The sequence below is a fragment of the Benincasa hispida genome, chromosome 12, assembly GCF_027475165.1.
Source record: "Benincasa hispida cultivar pf3 chromosome 12, pf3_genome.v1.1, whole genome shotgun sequence".
Lineage (NCBI taxonomy): Eukaryota > Viridiplantae > Streptophyta > Magnoliopsida > Cucurbitales > Cucurbitaceae > Benincasa > Benincasa hispida.
Window position 1 is genome coordinate 33,962,657 of NC_143489.1, and position 15,939 is coordinate 33,978,595.

Here is a 15,939-nt window from a genome sequence, read left to right on the forward strand (position 1 = left end):
TACAAATCATGCCCATTAATATCTCATCAATTTTGCAGAATATATTTGTTTTACAATTCTCTGAAATTGTTGAGAGTAATTTTATAACGAACATGTCATAATTCGCTAGAGATAAACATTATAAAATTCTAATGATATGATGTTGGTTATTTGGAGCCTAAGCATGCATGATATAACATTTCGAACTTTCCTTGAAATGACAAAGAAAATTAGTATATAGATGCTATGTGCTATTTTTAGTATATGAACTTTTTTATGCTTATATGTTTGTGTCTAATAAATCTATAAATCTAAAAAATATAAAATAAATTTTTAAACCTCCATTTTGGTACTTAATAGGTTCCTAACACATTTAATATTTTAAAAAAGTTTAAAGAATCTACTAGACATAAAACTAAATTTTGTGTCTAATAGAAAATTATACTTTAAATTTTGTGTCCAATAGGCTTGTAAATTTTAGAAGATGTTGAATAGATGAAAGGCCTATATTAGACACAAAATTGAAAGCTAGGAAATGTACTAAATAAAACATTTGAAATTTGTTAAGACAATTTAAACGGTCTAGAGACCTATGTGTTTATTTTGCCTTAAAAAATGAAAATTATGGAACTCAATGCTTAATAATACTTTGTACTTTGTCCTCTAATCCAAGTTATTGTTTTGGATTACAAGTTGGTCAGAAAATACTTATTTTTAAGGATGAATAAAGAATGGATTAAACTAAGGAATAAGTTATCAGTGGAGTATAGAGAAGAAGTATCACAGTTCTTAGATATGGCAAGATTTCATGTTAATGATTCCGGACGAATAAGATGTCCATACAAGAATTGTATTAATTCAATTTGGGAAAAGATAGATATTGTGGAACGACATCTATTAATATATGGAATATCTCCCTCATATTGTGAATGGGTATATCATGGAGAGCCAGTAAACTTATCTAGAAGTCATACAAGTCATTCAATATAGGATGTTGAATTAGATAGTATAGAGAGTAATGCTGTCGAAGAAAATGAGATGTTGAATCTTATAAACAATTTACAAGTTCCAATTGAAAACAAAAATGCAAATGAAGGAAGGATTGAGAATTAAATGTCCTTTAATGGTCAAGAAAGAGATATCACGAACTTATTCGAGGATTTAATGACCGAAGCACGTAATGAATTATACCCTGGGTGTTCGCAATTTTTGTCCTTGAACTTTTTAGTGAAGTTGATGCATATCAAAGTTCTGAACAGCTGGAGTAACAAATCGTTTGACATGTTGCTAGAATTGTTAAAAGCAGCGTTTCCAGCTGGCACCTCCATACCTACTTCCTTTTATAAAGCCAAGCGAAAATTGCATGATTTAGGCCTAGGTTATGAGTCTATTCATGCGTGCAAATATGATTGTGTATTATATTGGAAAGAGTTTGTAGATTTGCAACAATGCCCTATTTGTGGTGAGTCTCGGTACAAAGTTAATGATGGAAAGGGTAAAAAAATACCACATAAGGTATTACGCTATTTTCCATTGATACCGAAATTAAAACGATTGTTTGCATCAAAAGAAGGCACTTCTGACATGAGATGGCATAAAGATAAGCGAGTTGAAACGGAGGATGTATTGCGACATCCAGCTGATGCAGAGGGGTGGAAACATTTTGATCGTGAATTCCCTCATTTCGCTTTAGATCCTCGAAATGTTAATTTGGAATTAGCTTCAGATGGCTTCAATCCGTTTGGAAATATAAGCACTTCTTATAGTATGTGGCCTGTGGTGATAATTCCTTATAATTTTCCCCCTTGGAAATGCATGAAGGAAACAAACTTCTTCATGTCTTTGCTCATACTTGGTCCAAAATCTCCTAGAAAGGAAATTGATGTTTACTTGCAACCGTTGATTGAAGAGTTAAAAGAGTTGTGGACAATTGGTGTGCGAACTTATGATTCTATTGCTGGTGAGTTTTTTCAACTATATGCTACCTTATTATGGACAATTAATGACTTCCCTGCGTACGATGACTTATCTGGGTGGAGTACAAAAGGTTATCAAGCATGTCCAATATGCAAAGAAGATAACTCGTCCTTCGGGATAAGAGGGAAAATATCATTTATAAGACATCGACGTTATCTTCTAGAGAATCATAGTTGGCGTCGAAGTAGACAACATGATGGAAAAGTTGAACATAGACCTCTACCAGTTGTAATGAATGGAGAAGAGATATTAAAACAAATAAATACGCTAAACTTTTCTGTGCTTAGACTAATATCCATCGAAGCAAGATAAAAAAAGAAAGCGAATTCTAAACTGGACTAAAAAAAGTATTTTTTCCAACTTCTATATTGGTCCAGACTATTATTACGACATAAATTGGATGTAATGCATATTGAAAAAAATATATGCGACAATTTGGTGGGCATATTGTTAAATATTGAAGGAAAGACAAAGGATACAACGAACGCTCAATTAGACTTACAAGATTTGAAAATAAGAAAGGACCTACACGTGATACAGGTCGTTAACAGATTTATAAAACCACACGCAGCATACACATTAACAAATGGTGAACGGATTTCGTTTTGTAAGTATTTGAAATCAGTGAAATTTCCTGATGGATTCGTATCTAACATATCACGATGTGTGAATGACAAAGATGAAAAAATATCGGGGCTGAAAACACACGACTGTCATATGCTGCTTCACAGACTACTTCATATTGGTATTCGAGCATACCTACCGAAGAACGTATCCAGTATTATTGTTGAGTTGTGTACATTCTTTCACGACATGTACAAAGACAATATGTGTAAGTGATTTGAACAGACTACAAGCAGACATCATAGTCATACTTTGTAAATTGGAGAGAATATTCCCACATGCCTTTTTCGATGTAATGATACACCTTGCAGTTCATCTACCATATAAAACCAAAGTGGTGGGTCCAGTTAGTTACAGTTGGATGGATCCTATTGAAAGAAGTTTACGAACATTAAAAAAATTTGTACGGAACAAAGCATGTCCCGAGGGGTCTATAGTGGAAGCATATGCAATGAATGAATCATGGAACTTCTGCTCGTGATATCTAAGTGGGATTGAAATGAGATTCAATAGAGATGAATGAAATGATGATAACATTCTCGATCACGAGATATTTGGTGAATTTGAATTATTTACACAGAGCGTACGACCATTAGGGGCGTCAACTTTACGGACGCTATCAGCGAAGGAAAAGCGTATTGCACATTGGTACATACTCAACAATTGTAAAGAAATAACAGACTATCGCAAGTATGTTTCAAACTTTTTCCTTTTCTAAATTCTAGGGTATTTCCTTTGATATAACATTTAAATGATCAATTTTGTAGGCAACATTTGAGGTTAATTCGTCGTGAAACTCAAAGCGTCTCTGACTTATATATAAAACATCAACCCAAATTTTTCGATTGGTTCAAATCTCAGGTATACATAGTCATTTTGTAGGCAACAGTTGAGGGATGATTCATTTTTCGTAGTCATTTTTAATGTATACTTAATTATCAGGTTCTACAATGGCGCGAGAGAGAAGATATCTCCGATGATTTCTTTTCACTTGCAATGGGACCTTCATCTGAGGTGCGCTCTTACAATGGATGCATTGTTAATGGGGTACAGTTTCACACTGTAGAGTGTGATAATTGTTGAGCTACATAAAATAGTGGAGTCTTAGTGGTTGGGGAGATCAGTGAGAACACAAGTATGGATAACAATTTCTACGATGTTGTAGACGAAGTATTAGATTTCCAATATGCGAACAGAAGACACGTTTTCTTGTTGAAATGTAGATGGTTTGACACAGATAACAACAAAAGTAATAGGACACATGTGGATTTAGGATACAAATCGATCAATACATCACACTTTTGGTATGTCGATGAGCCTTTCATCTTTGCTATCCAAGCACAACAAGTCTTTTACATTTATGACATCAAACATGGTAGCAATTGGAAAGTTGTTCAAGTAGTCCAAAATAAATTTGAATTAGATTACAATGATGAGTAATGATGTATCTACTCAATTCTCTTTTTCTCTAGCTTACACGTATTTATTGTTAATTTAATATTGTTTTCTCTTTTTTGTGTTTGTATAGATACGATGTCAACCTCTAATAGGCAACAGGAGGCTGATGAAGAATTCCAGGAGATATATCTAGGCAACACGGTATCTTCTATGGGTGATACTTTAGGTTAGTATATTTTGAAATATATTCTGTTAACTGAAATACATCATAAACTGTTTTAAATTTTTTATTCTTCAGATAGTAGCTCAGCATCCAATCGGAAGAAACGAGAGCATTCGCGGAACATCGAGTTAGAAAAATACATCCAAAAACATGAGAGAATTATAATTGTGATAAATGAGGGGGAGACGAAACCAATATCTCAACATTCGGTACGATTCAGTAATGCGATCGGCGTCGCCGTGAGATCTGCATTCCCAGTACGTTGTCGTACTTTTGCTGAGGTTCCAAACGAGTTCATAGAATTGACTAAGAGTCAATTATTGGTAAGTAATTATAAGTTTATTCTTTTACAGTCATGAACATCATCTATGCTAATTCTTTCCTCCTTCTTTTGTAGGCTCATTTCGAACTTGATCTGTCCAGTCAATGACTTAACCATTTTATAGAACATCAAATGCAAAACTCCTTCAAAGAATTTAGAGCAGATTTTGCACAAACATTACAGAAAATGTGGAGATCTTCAGCAAACACGTGCCAATTTGCCTAGTTGGCTTAAAAATAGGCCAGAAGATTGGTACTTTTTGTGTGACCACTTCGAGAGTGAAGCGTTTCAGGTAGAATATTTATGGTGTGTATCATTTGTTGCATTTACTAATAAATCACACTATGACATTTTTTTTCTTCAAATGTAAGAAATGTCTGTGACGAACAGGAAGAATAGAGAGAAATTACCATTCGGCCATATAGGTGGATCGAAGTCATTCCTGCAAATTCAGGCAAAGTTGCAGGCAAAGGAGGGTCGAGAAATAGGACGTGTTGACCTATTTAGGAAAACACACTCTAAAGGTGGCAAGTTTGTGAACGAGGCAGCTGAAAATGCACATGTAACATTTTTTTTCTTTACTATCGTGTTTTTTTTTTCACTTTTAACTTTAGTTGCTCGTTCTTACCCATTTAATTATTATGTCTAGCATCAAATGTTGGAATTACAATCCAACTCCACTATAGAAAGTTCTCAACTACTAACAGGGGATGAAATCTGTGAGACGGTTTTAGGTAGACGACTCGGATATTCAAAAGGCCTAGGTTGGGGCCCTAAACCGAAGTCAAGAAGGAGTAGCATCTCATTAAACTCGTCATCTACTCAAGGAACGGAGGCGGGAATGGAGGAATTGAGAGCCAATTTCCAACAGTCTCAGTTGAGGATTAAGGAACTTGAAGACGTTCAGAAAAAAATGCAAGAGAATCATGCAAGACAAATGGAAGAAATAAAAAAAAATGATTGAAGACACGATACGATCACATAGAGAGGACCCATCAAATTAGATATGATAACTATATTATTTAGTTGTCTAATATGTTGCTATCATGCAATTATGGTAGCAAAGTAGTTATGTCTTAAGTAGCTTTATGATAATTAAAAAGCTGTTGGCTATCCTGTAGTTATGGTAGTCAAACAACTGAATTTTGATGTGTTTTTTGTTGGTTATCTTGTGTATTTATGAATGTTACGAAGTTTAATGTGTTATAGAGGAGGGGGGTTGAAATTGGGTTAAACCATTTTGGGGATAAATTTGAGTTTTATGTGTGTTAGTCATTGTTTACTCGTTTTGTATGTTTTTGATGTTCGGGAGGTTCCATGTTTGTCGTGGGGGGTGGGTAGAGTTTCATTACACCCGTCTTGTCCTTGAACTTGGAAAATTCGTTGGAGAACTCTCGGTGCCATTTTAAACTATGTTGGGAGATCCTCTCCCAACGGGTTTCTCCCGACCAAACTCCCAACGACCATTTATTCGTCGGGAGAGGCTCTCCCGACTAATTTTCCACATTTTTTCGACGAAATTTGACGTCGGGAGAAGTCAAATTTCTTGTAGTGCATCGACCTCCTCACATCGTCGTTTTTGTTGAAATCGCCACCGTTGCGAAAGTCAGCTTCGATAAGTGCCATGGATCTTCCAATATCATCCACTCTCTTTTTCTCATTTCCTCTCTCACTCTTCATATCTCTTTTCCACCGCTATTTACCAAACACCATTGCTATTGTCGCCGCTGTGGTCGTAAGAGGAATCGACCTGCAGTGTTTAGGTGATATTTAGGTGATTATCAGAATTTTTTTTAAGGTTTTTGTTCAAGTTTTTGTTTTTCTATGATATGATGGGCTTCAAATTAAATTAAGGATTGTTTTGAAGTTTGATAATTTTGGTTGTTGTCTAACAAATGGTGTTCGAGGACGTCTGATTTAATTTAATGCAATATTACAGTGTATTTGCATAATATAACCGTGTATTTGCGTTGAATTAGCTTCTTCGGATTTGAGTTTGTTTGTTATGAATGATTTTATTAGGTTTAGTGTGCAGGGGTAATTTGAATATTTGCTAATTAATATTTTTTATTTGAAAAAATCATTTTGTTACTTTTACGATTTTGATAAGTTTTTACTATTTTTCCAAATGAAACTTAAAAATTGCTATGTATCTCGCCAGCCCTTGTATAAATACTATGTCAATTAAGTTATACTTATTTTTAAATATTTTTTTGAGAATAATAATTGGTCCCTAAGTTTTGACTCTAGTTTCTATTTGGTCTCTATGCTTTAAAATGTTATACATTTAGTCTTCAAATTTTGAGTTTTGTTTCAATTTAGTCCATAAGTTTCAAAATGTTACAATTTCACCATCGAGATGTGAGTCTTGTTTCAATTTGGTCTCTGGATTTCAAGATTTTACATTTTTAACATCAATTTTTCATTAATTACTGATAATCTTTAATCATTGACGTTAATTTCTATTAATTATTTAAAAATAATTATAAAGTAAAATTTTAAATTTAATTTTAAAAGTGACGAAAATAGTGAAATTTAATTAATTATAATTCTTTTAATGATTTTTAATTTATTAACATAAATTAACTCTAAAGACGGAAAATGAGTATTTATTGCATAATCGAGTTCAAAAGTGTAAATCTTGAAACATAGAGATCAAATTGAAGCAAAACTCTAATGTCAAAAGTAAAATTGTAGCATTTTAAAACCTAAGAACTAAATTGAAATTAACCTCAAACCTTAAGGGCTAAATGTGTAATATTTTGAAACCTAAGTACTAAATCTATGAAGCATAGACACAAATTTGGATACACGATACGGATAAGGTGATTCGTCAATTTCTAAAAAACTAAAATATGAATACATCTAAGGATACATTGTTTTTTAATATATATATATATATATGTATGTATATATCAATCTATCTATATATGTACGGGTGTATCTATCTATCTATTTATGCATGTAATATATATATATATATATATTTATTTATTTATTTTCTTTATATATAAAAATTGAACATAAAGAAAGAAACTAAATGTAATCCATTTAATATATTTTATTCTAATCCATCAAGCATACAAGTATCAATTTAATATATTTTATTCTAATTGTTACTTTATTTCAACCTAATTTAAATCTAAAATAAAAATAGAAAGTCCGAAATTAACTAATTTAATATCAAAAGCAACAAATAAAGAATAAAATTGGAACTTTTGCCTTGTTTGGCCCGAGTTATTTCTTCAAGGAAGTACCAAAATTGCCCTTTTCTTTATATTCTTCCTTTCTTCCTCTTTCTTCAACGTGAAATGTTCAGCCGCGCCGCCTTAATCTTCGTCTTCCTCTCTTCCTTTTTCTTCACCAATCTTCACCATTAACTCCTTCGATGAAGCTTCCAGGCGGAGTCCACCTCCATTGAAGCTTTGTTAGCCGGCGTATGCACCGCCTTGCTGTTCATCCGCTCCTCCGGTGACCATGCAACGCTATTTTCAGTGAGTTCTCAACAGTTAGATAGACTTCCACCATCTTTCTGATGGGTTTTTCCTTTCATTTAAATTTAAAAAGTATAGAAACGTGTCGATGGACGTAGAAAATATGCATATTTAAAATAAAGAATAAAAATAGATACGCTAAAACACATATTCAAGACCCATCGACGACTTCTATTTATTTCTTCACGCATCCATATTTTATAACACTAAATAAAAATTAGACACCAAATTTAAGGACCAAAACGTATTATACGACTCGAGCCAGACATTTCTTTTTATTGAAAATTATATTGCATTATTCGAATTTCAAATGAACAGTGGATCTAATTATTGGGTATATTATCTTAGCTAGTGTCATGTTGTTTATTGGTCTTTTCGGTTTCTATCATTTCATTGGAAAGTAGACTACAAGCAATAAACATGCAAGGACCAATTCGGTTAAGAATTTATTTTTCTCTAATTTAATCAATATTATTATAGAAAAGTATATTTTTAGGCTTTAGGTCATGAATCTAGTTTCATCTAAAATGTGTTTCAATTTAGTCCTTAGATTTAAAAAATGTTAGATTTTAGTTTTATTTTAATTTGATCCCTAGATTTTAATTTAAAATAAATATGAAGTGAAATTTTAATGTTGATGAAAAAGAGTGAAGCTTAATTATTTATAATTCTTTTAATACTTAGAAATTGAGGTTAAAAGTGTAAATCTTGAAATTCATAGACCAAATTGAAATATAACTCAAATCTCAAGGATAAAATTGTGCACTTTCAAACTTAGAGACTAAATTAAAATCAAATTAAAAAATTTAGGTCCCATTTGGTAACCATTTCATTTTCGTTTTTGTTTTTGTTTTTTAAAACTAAGTTTATTTCCCCCATTTCTTACCATGATTTGCATATTTTATAAGTACAAATGTTGAATTCTTAGCCAAATTTTAAAAAGACTTGGCTTGGTTTTTTAAACCATTGGTAAAAGGTAGATAACAAAAAGAAAAATTTTAAGATGAAAATACTATCTATAGACTTAATTTTCAAAAATAAAAACAAAAAACGAAGGTCCTGCTTGGTAACTATTTGATTTTTTGTTTTGAAAATTAAACCTATTTCACCCACATTTCTTACAATGATTTGTATCTCTTCTAAGTACTATAGTTGAATTTTTAGTCAAATTCTAAAACCAAAAACAACATTTTGAAAGTTATTTTTTTAGTTTTCAAAATTTGGCTTAGTTTTTCAAACCATCGGTGAAAAATATATAACAAAGGAAGAAATTTAGAGGTGAAAGTAGTATCCATAGACTTAATTTTTAAAAACGAAAACAAAAAATAAAACAGTTACCAAACGAGACAAAAATGATTATCAAACGGGATTTTAAGGTTGAAAAATATAATATTTTGAATCATAAAAATTATACTATAAGCTAAAATTTTACTAAGGAGAAACTTTGAAACTAAAATTGTATGTATAATTAGGTTTTATAATGATTGAGAAGGACAAGTGCACAAGCTAAGGGACGATCCTGTCTGTTCGCATTCATATCACTATATCTATATAAAGAATATAAATATTGATTCTAAATGTTAATATTATTGTTTAATTTTTTTTTTTTTGTCAATATTGTTTCTTTTTAACTAATTATAGGTCGAGCTAAAACTAGTTAAGCTTAATTTGCATACAGATGTATTAACAATTAAAATGCTTTTCAACTTGACATGCATATATTAGTGATTAAAAGGTTTGTGATTCGAATCCTCCAATCTCTTATTGCAATAAAAAATATTATACACATGCATAACCAAAATAAGTATAGTTCAACGACATAAAACATGTACTTTCAATCTCGGATTAGAAGTTCAATTCCCCTATTCCACGGGTTGTCAAAATATTGAATCTCATAAGAATAAAGATTTTGCAATTAAAGTAAACCTTTTTAACCTATGAACTTTTACAAAATCAGTTAAAAACATTTTTGGTTTCTGAACTTTCGTAAGAATAATCATTTAGTCCCTAAACTTTGGTTGGTAACGATTTAGTTCATGTAATTTTAAATGACTAACAATTTAGTATATAAACTTTAATAAATAATCATTTATTTATATATTTTAAAACTTGTAACGCTTGAGTCCCTCTCATTAAAATTTATATATTAAAAAAATCCATCATATTCGAATGTCAATTTTTTATACGTACTGTCTTAGTCTTTACAGTTTTATAAACAAATCTAATCTCCTATCAATTTAGCCATCTAAAAAATTTCTTTAAATCTTGAAAACATTTTTTACAATATAGTGACTATATATATATATAAACTTAATAAAAAATTGTTATGAAAACTTTGATTGGCATATAAGAAATATAGACTCACATCAATGTTTCTTTCCAAATAAATTAATTGTTAATCAAATTGTTAAGAGTTCCAACTGCCAGCCTTCCAACTTCTTGGTCTTAAAGAAGATGGGTCAAAAATTAAAAGCATTGTATTTAGTGCTCTCCCATCCAACTTCTACACTTTTCTTTCAAAATAAATATCATTCTGCTCATTAACTTAAATGCTAATGTTGGTTCAACACTTCAATTTTGATAGGCCAGATTTGTATCTTTTCTTATAAATAAAATAAAATAATAAAAGTTCATAGACAACTTTTGGATGTGATTATTTGAAGATGTTTGATAAATATGATTTTTCTATGTGTAAACTTATATTAAATTTGTTTTAATTTTGGTTGTTTCATTTCATTATTTCTCCCATATTGTTGTTCAAGTTTTATTTTTTTTTTCAATGGAATTATTTTCCTTATTTGTACATAAGTTGTATTTGAAGATATGTATACATTTATTGTTTCATTTTTTTTTTTTTTTTTTTTTTGTGAAATTTACTTCAAAGCTCTTTGTTATACTTTTTTCCTTTAAATAACAATTACGAGGTGAGGGATTGTGAATGAACCTTTAACCTTAAAGGTGAGAAGCTAGAGAATCATGTCAATTCATTAAATGAGTATCACTCTAATAATGCTTTATTTTACTTAAATAACTTGATAGATATACTTTAGTAATTCTCTAGCTTAAAAGTGCTTTCTTTTAATAAAAAATCAAACATATACTTAAGATGTTAGGTCCGTTTGATGATCATTTGGTTTTTTATTTTTTTATTTATAAATATTTGTTTTTGGTCTTCAGGTTTTCTAAGAAAAAACAAAAACTATATATGTTTGGTTACTTAGACCTTTAATATTAATATTGTTGTTTTCAAAACTTATTAGAAAAATATTGTTGTTTTGAAACTTATTAGAGAAATATTGTTGTTTTGGGAGTTCGAGGATAGAGGTCGAACATTGAGAACTCGACGAACAAAGAAAACTTGGAAACAATACATAGGCCGAAACTTCAACTCTCTACAAGGGAAATCTCGCGAATCTCGCTTAGGTTGTCGAAGGTTGAAGTTCGACACACATCCACCCTCGAGATTGCAGGTTTATTACTTTTCTTTTTCTTTCATAGAGGAAATAAAGTAATGAGATGGTATACTATATATATTTGTGTACTCGAGCTGCTTCTAACAACTTATGCATTTTGTTATCATTTCGAATTAGGTGGAGGCTTGTGGGATTAACGTGAAGGGGTGTGGATGGCTATATTTCTGGGAGCGAACTCCAGGCGAATATGAAGCGCATGGATACAAGTTATACCTTGGAATGAAAGACAAATCCGAATTAGCTTTGTCTACAAACAAAATTTTGTATATTAGGTTGTCGAAGGTTCCACACATGTCGAAACTTCAAAGCGATTAAGGAGATAAGTGGGCTGAAGCAGATTAAGGAGAGAGCAAGATTCAAAGCGAGATAGTAGGAGAGAGCGAGATTCAAAGCGAGATTTTAGGAGAGAGCGAGATTCAAAGCGAGAATGTTGGAGAGAGCGAGATTTAGTTTATATGGACTAATCTGACTAACATTGAACTTGGTAAAATGAAATGGTTGAATAATTGAAAAATGAGATTATTCAGGAATACACATTGAATACTAAGATTACGCATTGAATTTCTGGTAGTAGATCCATAATCAAAAAAGTGTTTGTGATTGTTCCAGAAGAAATAAAAGCTAGTAATCATTAATGGAAAAATAACAACAATAATAGAGAGAGCGAGATATTGAGAGAGAGCGAGATCTTAAGAGAGAGCGAGAGTGAGAGAGAGCGAGATCTTAGGAGAAAGCGAGATTAAGAGAGCGAGATCTTAGGAGAGAATGAGACTAAGAGAGCGAGATCTTAGGAGAGAGCGAGATTGAGAGAACGAGATCTTAGGAGAGAGCGAGAGTCTTCACTTTATTTGAACTTTCCATAGAAATATATATAAAAAAAAAAGAGAAAAAAGAGCTAATAATCATACTATAATTGAATAATCATTAGACTATAATTGAATATATTAGATTATTATACTAAAATTGAATAATCATTGCACAATAAATTGAATATATTAGATTATTATACTATACTTGAATAATCATTAGACAACAAATTGAATATATTAGATTATTATACTATAATTGAATAATCATTAGACAACAAATTGAATATATTAGATTATTATACTATAATTGAATAATCATTAGACAACAAATTGAATATATTAAATTATTATACTATAGTTGAATAATCATTAGACAATAAATTGAATGTATTAGATTATTATACTATAAATTGAATATATTAGATTATTATAATGTAAAATTTTATTGATTACAAAAAAAAAAGAATATACAGTAGATTATTATAAAAAAATTGAATATACAATAAATTATAATAAAAAAATTGAATATACAATAAAATGAATATATAATAAAAAAAAATTATTTATTATTCAATCCCTAACTATCTAGAGCCCGTCTTAGTAATGAAGGACACTTCCTTTGATTATGTCCTAATTGGTTACAAAATCCACATCGTTGTCGAGTGGCTGGTTCTATCTAATCCATCTCGTTGTGATAACGTGAACTTTTCGGTCTACTAGGTCTTCTCAACAACGATGGATTAGGATGTAAGACGGGCATATTAGGGTGTGTGATCCATTAATCTTCATGCGATACAGGTTGAAATTGAGGAGAGTAACATTCAGTATACGTTGACAATTGTAGTAGTCCTTAATAAAATCTTCGTAGTTCATGTTAAAACGTGAGCAAACGGCCATAAAATGCGAGCATGGAATGTCGAATGCTTGCCACTTGTTACATGAACAGTATACTATCACTCTACAAGACATAGAAGTGTACACTATCACTCTACAAATTGTCAACGTATGCTGAATGTTACTCTCCTCAATCATCTGATCATAGCATTGGTTGAAAGATTGAGGTCCGAGATGCATACATTTCATATGTCTGTTGGAGAGTGCACTATCACTCTACGAGACATAGAAGTGTTGTTGGGGTTACCTGTTGACGGTGAGCCGGTCACCGGAGTGATGTACGATGACTAGTTAGAAGTTTGTCAAGTGTACCTCGGTGCGACCCCACTTGCCGACAAGATTAAAAGATCGAGGTTAAGTTTAATATGGTTAGGAACACAATTTCGTGAGCTCACAGATGATGCAGACGAGGAAACCGTCATAAGATATGCACGAGCATATATACTACAAATGATGGGTGGAAGTCTGTTTTCAGATTAATCAAGTCGTTTTGTTCACTTGATGTTCCTGCCACTGTTAGCTAACCTCGTGGAGCATGCTTGGCATGGTTATATAGACAACTATGCAAAGCAACAAGGCCTGAGGTTCGAGAGATAGCTGGGCCTTTCATACTTTTGCAACTATGGGCTTGGGAGCGATTTCCAACAATGGCTCTACGGCTACATCATGTTAATGACGTTTAGTTAGTTGGACGAGCCTAAGGTTCTCAATATGTTGTTTTAATTCAATTAAATTTTTATATCACTGATCTAGTTAATTTAAATTCTAAATTATCAATTTAAAAATTTATGTGGAAAGACAAATTTTGTGTGACTAGGATAGCTACACATGTAGTCAACCAGTATAGTTACATGTTTGATCTGCTTCAACCTGAACGAGTACATTACACTAAACCTAATTGATTGTTTTATTCACATTTTTATTGTATTTGTCTTTAATATACTCTAATATAATATTTTGTGTTTCAGGTTATTTGGGAGTCGTATGAAATTATTGTGCATACTTTGCCTAATTTTTGTACGAATGGTCAAAACATATGGCGGACGATGAGTCCTCTCATATGTTTTCACATTGGTGAGTGGTATCTTCCTGACAGGGTGATGAGACAATTCGGTTTTCAGCAGGATGTCCCATCGCCTTGTAATACTGAACCCGTACTGCATGATATTGACCTAAGGACTGGAGATTGGTCCGAAAGAGTTGCATATTTGGTTGTGCGATGGCACTATTGTGCAAGGTTTATTGCAGTGTGGGTTTCTCTTGAACAGTTTGACACATATGTCACTCCAGAATATATTCATTGGTATAATAATATCACAAGGCGCTATGTCACTCGTCCAGGAGCAGTTGTGGGTCATATGGTAAATGAATGAATATTATCTATTTTTTTAATTTAAATTCATTTAAAATATTGTCTATTGTTTTATAATTCACAGAGATCGAACAACAGTAGACTCTGTGAGGTTGCGAATGATCCGAACTAGGTTCTTGCTATATGTAGTGACAACCAAAGCTATATAGAGGAAATTCCTTATATGTACGATATACCTATTGTTCCTCCACCAGCTCCTACACGTAGAGGACCTGTTCGGGAAGGGGATGAGTTTGATGAGGTTGCACATAATATGGAAGAGTTGCCCCCTATGATGCAGACGCAGAGTCAAATTGATTATGTTAGTCCGATGATGATGATGCCAGCATTTGGTTCGGGACATTATGACTCAGAGGCTGGTCCTTCGTCTTCATACGTGCATGGACATGGTCGGGGTCGTGGAGAGCATAATGAATATTTATACTATGAAGCACCTGCAGAGGTACCAGAGCAACATCAAGAAGAACCCAAGCAACCTCAAGTTCGAAGTCGACGACGACAACCAGCTCGAAATCGACGACGTCCGCCTTGTGGGATACATTGATTTTTGTAATTATTTTTATATAAATGAGATATTTAATTTACATTTTTTTATTTTTATGAGTTATTATTTTTTTTAATTTATTCTTTTTAGAGTTTAAATAAAATAATAAAATATTTTTAGACATTGTTTTTATAAAATGGAAAATTAAAAAAAAAAAAAGAGAAAAGATTAGAAAGAAGAAGGTGGAATGTGTAATAATTAAAAAGGAAAAAAAAAAGGGAAATTTGTACGGTATTCTCGCTCTCTATCAAAATTTCGCTATTTCGCTCTCGCTCTCAAAATCTCGCTCTCGAATTTGATTGGGAAGTTCATTGACAAAAAGAAGGAGATTCATTAGCTCGTTATTTAGTCGGACTTGCTGAGATGACAGAATCCGTAAAAATTATTCAACAAGCTTTGAAAGGAAATCCAGGGGAACCTTATGAAAATTTAGAAATACTATCTTTTGATAGAGGAAGGTCTCCGGAATGATAATTAAACAGACTCATTAATAATGTTAGGAAGGGCAAGATCGAAGGTTCAAAGTTCGACGTACAAATGAAAGGAAGGTCGAGGGTTCAAAATTTGACCTATCTTGGTCGAATTTTCAACCCTCGACTTATTTTAAAAAAAACAACAATATTTTTACAAATAGTTTGAAAACAACAATATTTTCCTAAATAGTTTTTAAAAGGACAATATCTTTTTAATTTTCTCTGATTTTTTATTTTTTAAAAATAAAAAAAACTAAAAATACGTTTGATAATTGTTTTTGGTTTTCTGATTTTTAGAAAGAAAAAAAAGAACATGTTTGATAATTGTGATTTTGTTTTCAGTGTTTAAAAGATCAA

The 15,939-nt window shown here is 31.7% G+C and overlaps 1 long non-coding RNA gene and 1 pseudogene across 1 annotated transcript; both read left to right on the forward strand.

The window, feature by feature from the left end:
* Nucleotides 1-1,017: 1,017 nt before the first annotated feature.
* LOC150031954 (uncharacterized) lies at nt 1,018-5,487 on the forward strand (annotated as a pseudogene).
* Nucleotides 5,488-7,690: 2,203 nt separating this feature from the next.
* Nucleotides 7,691-11,983, forward strand: LOC120068179 (uncharacterized). Its single transcript, XR_005479120.2, has 3 exons — nt 7,691-8,017; nt 11,329-11,487; nt 11,608-11,983. It is a non-coding gene; the product is annotated as an uncharacterized LOC120068179 (long non-coding RNA).
* The last annotated feature ends 3,956 nt before the right edge of the window (nt 11,984-15,939 follow it).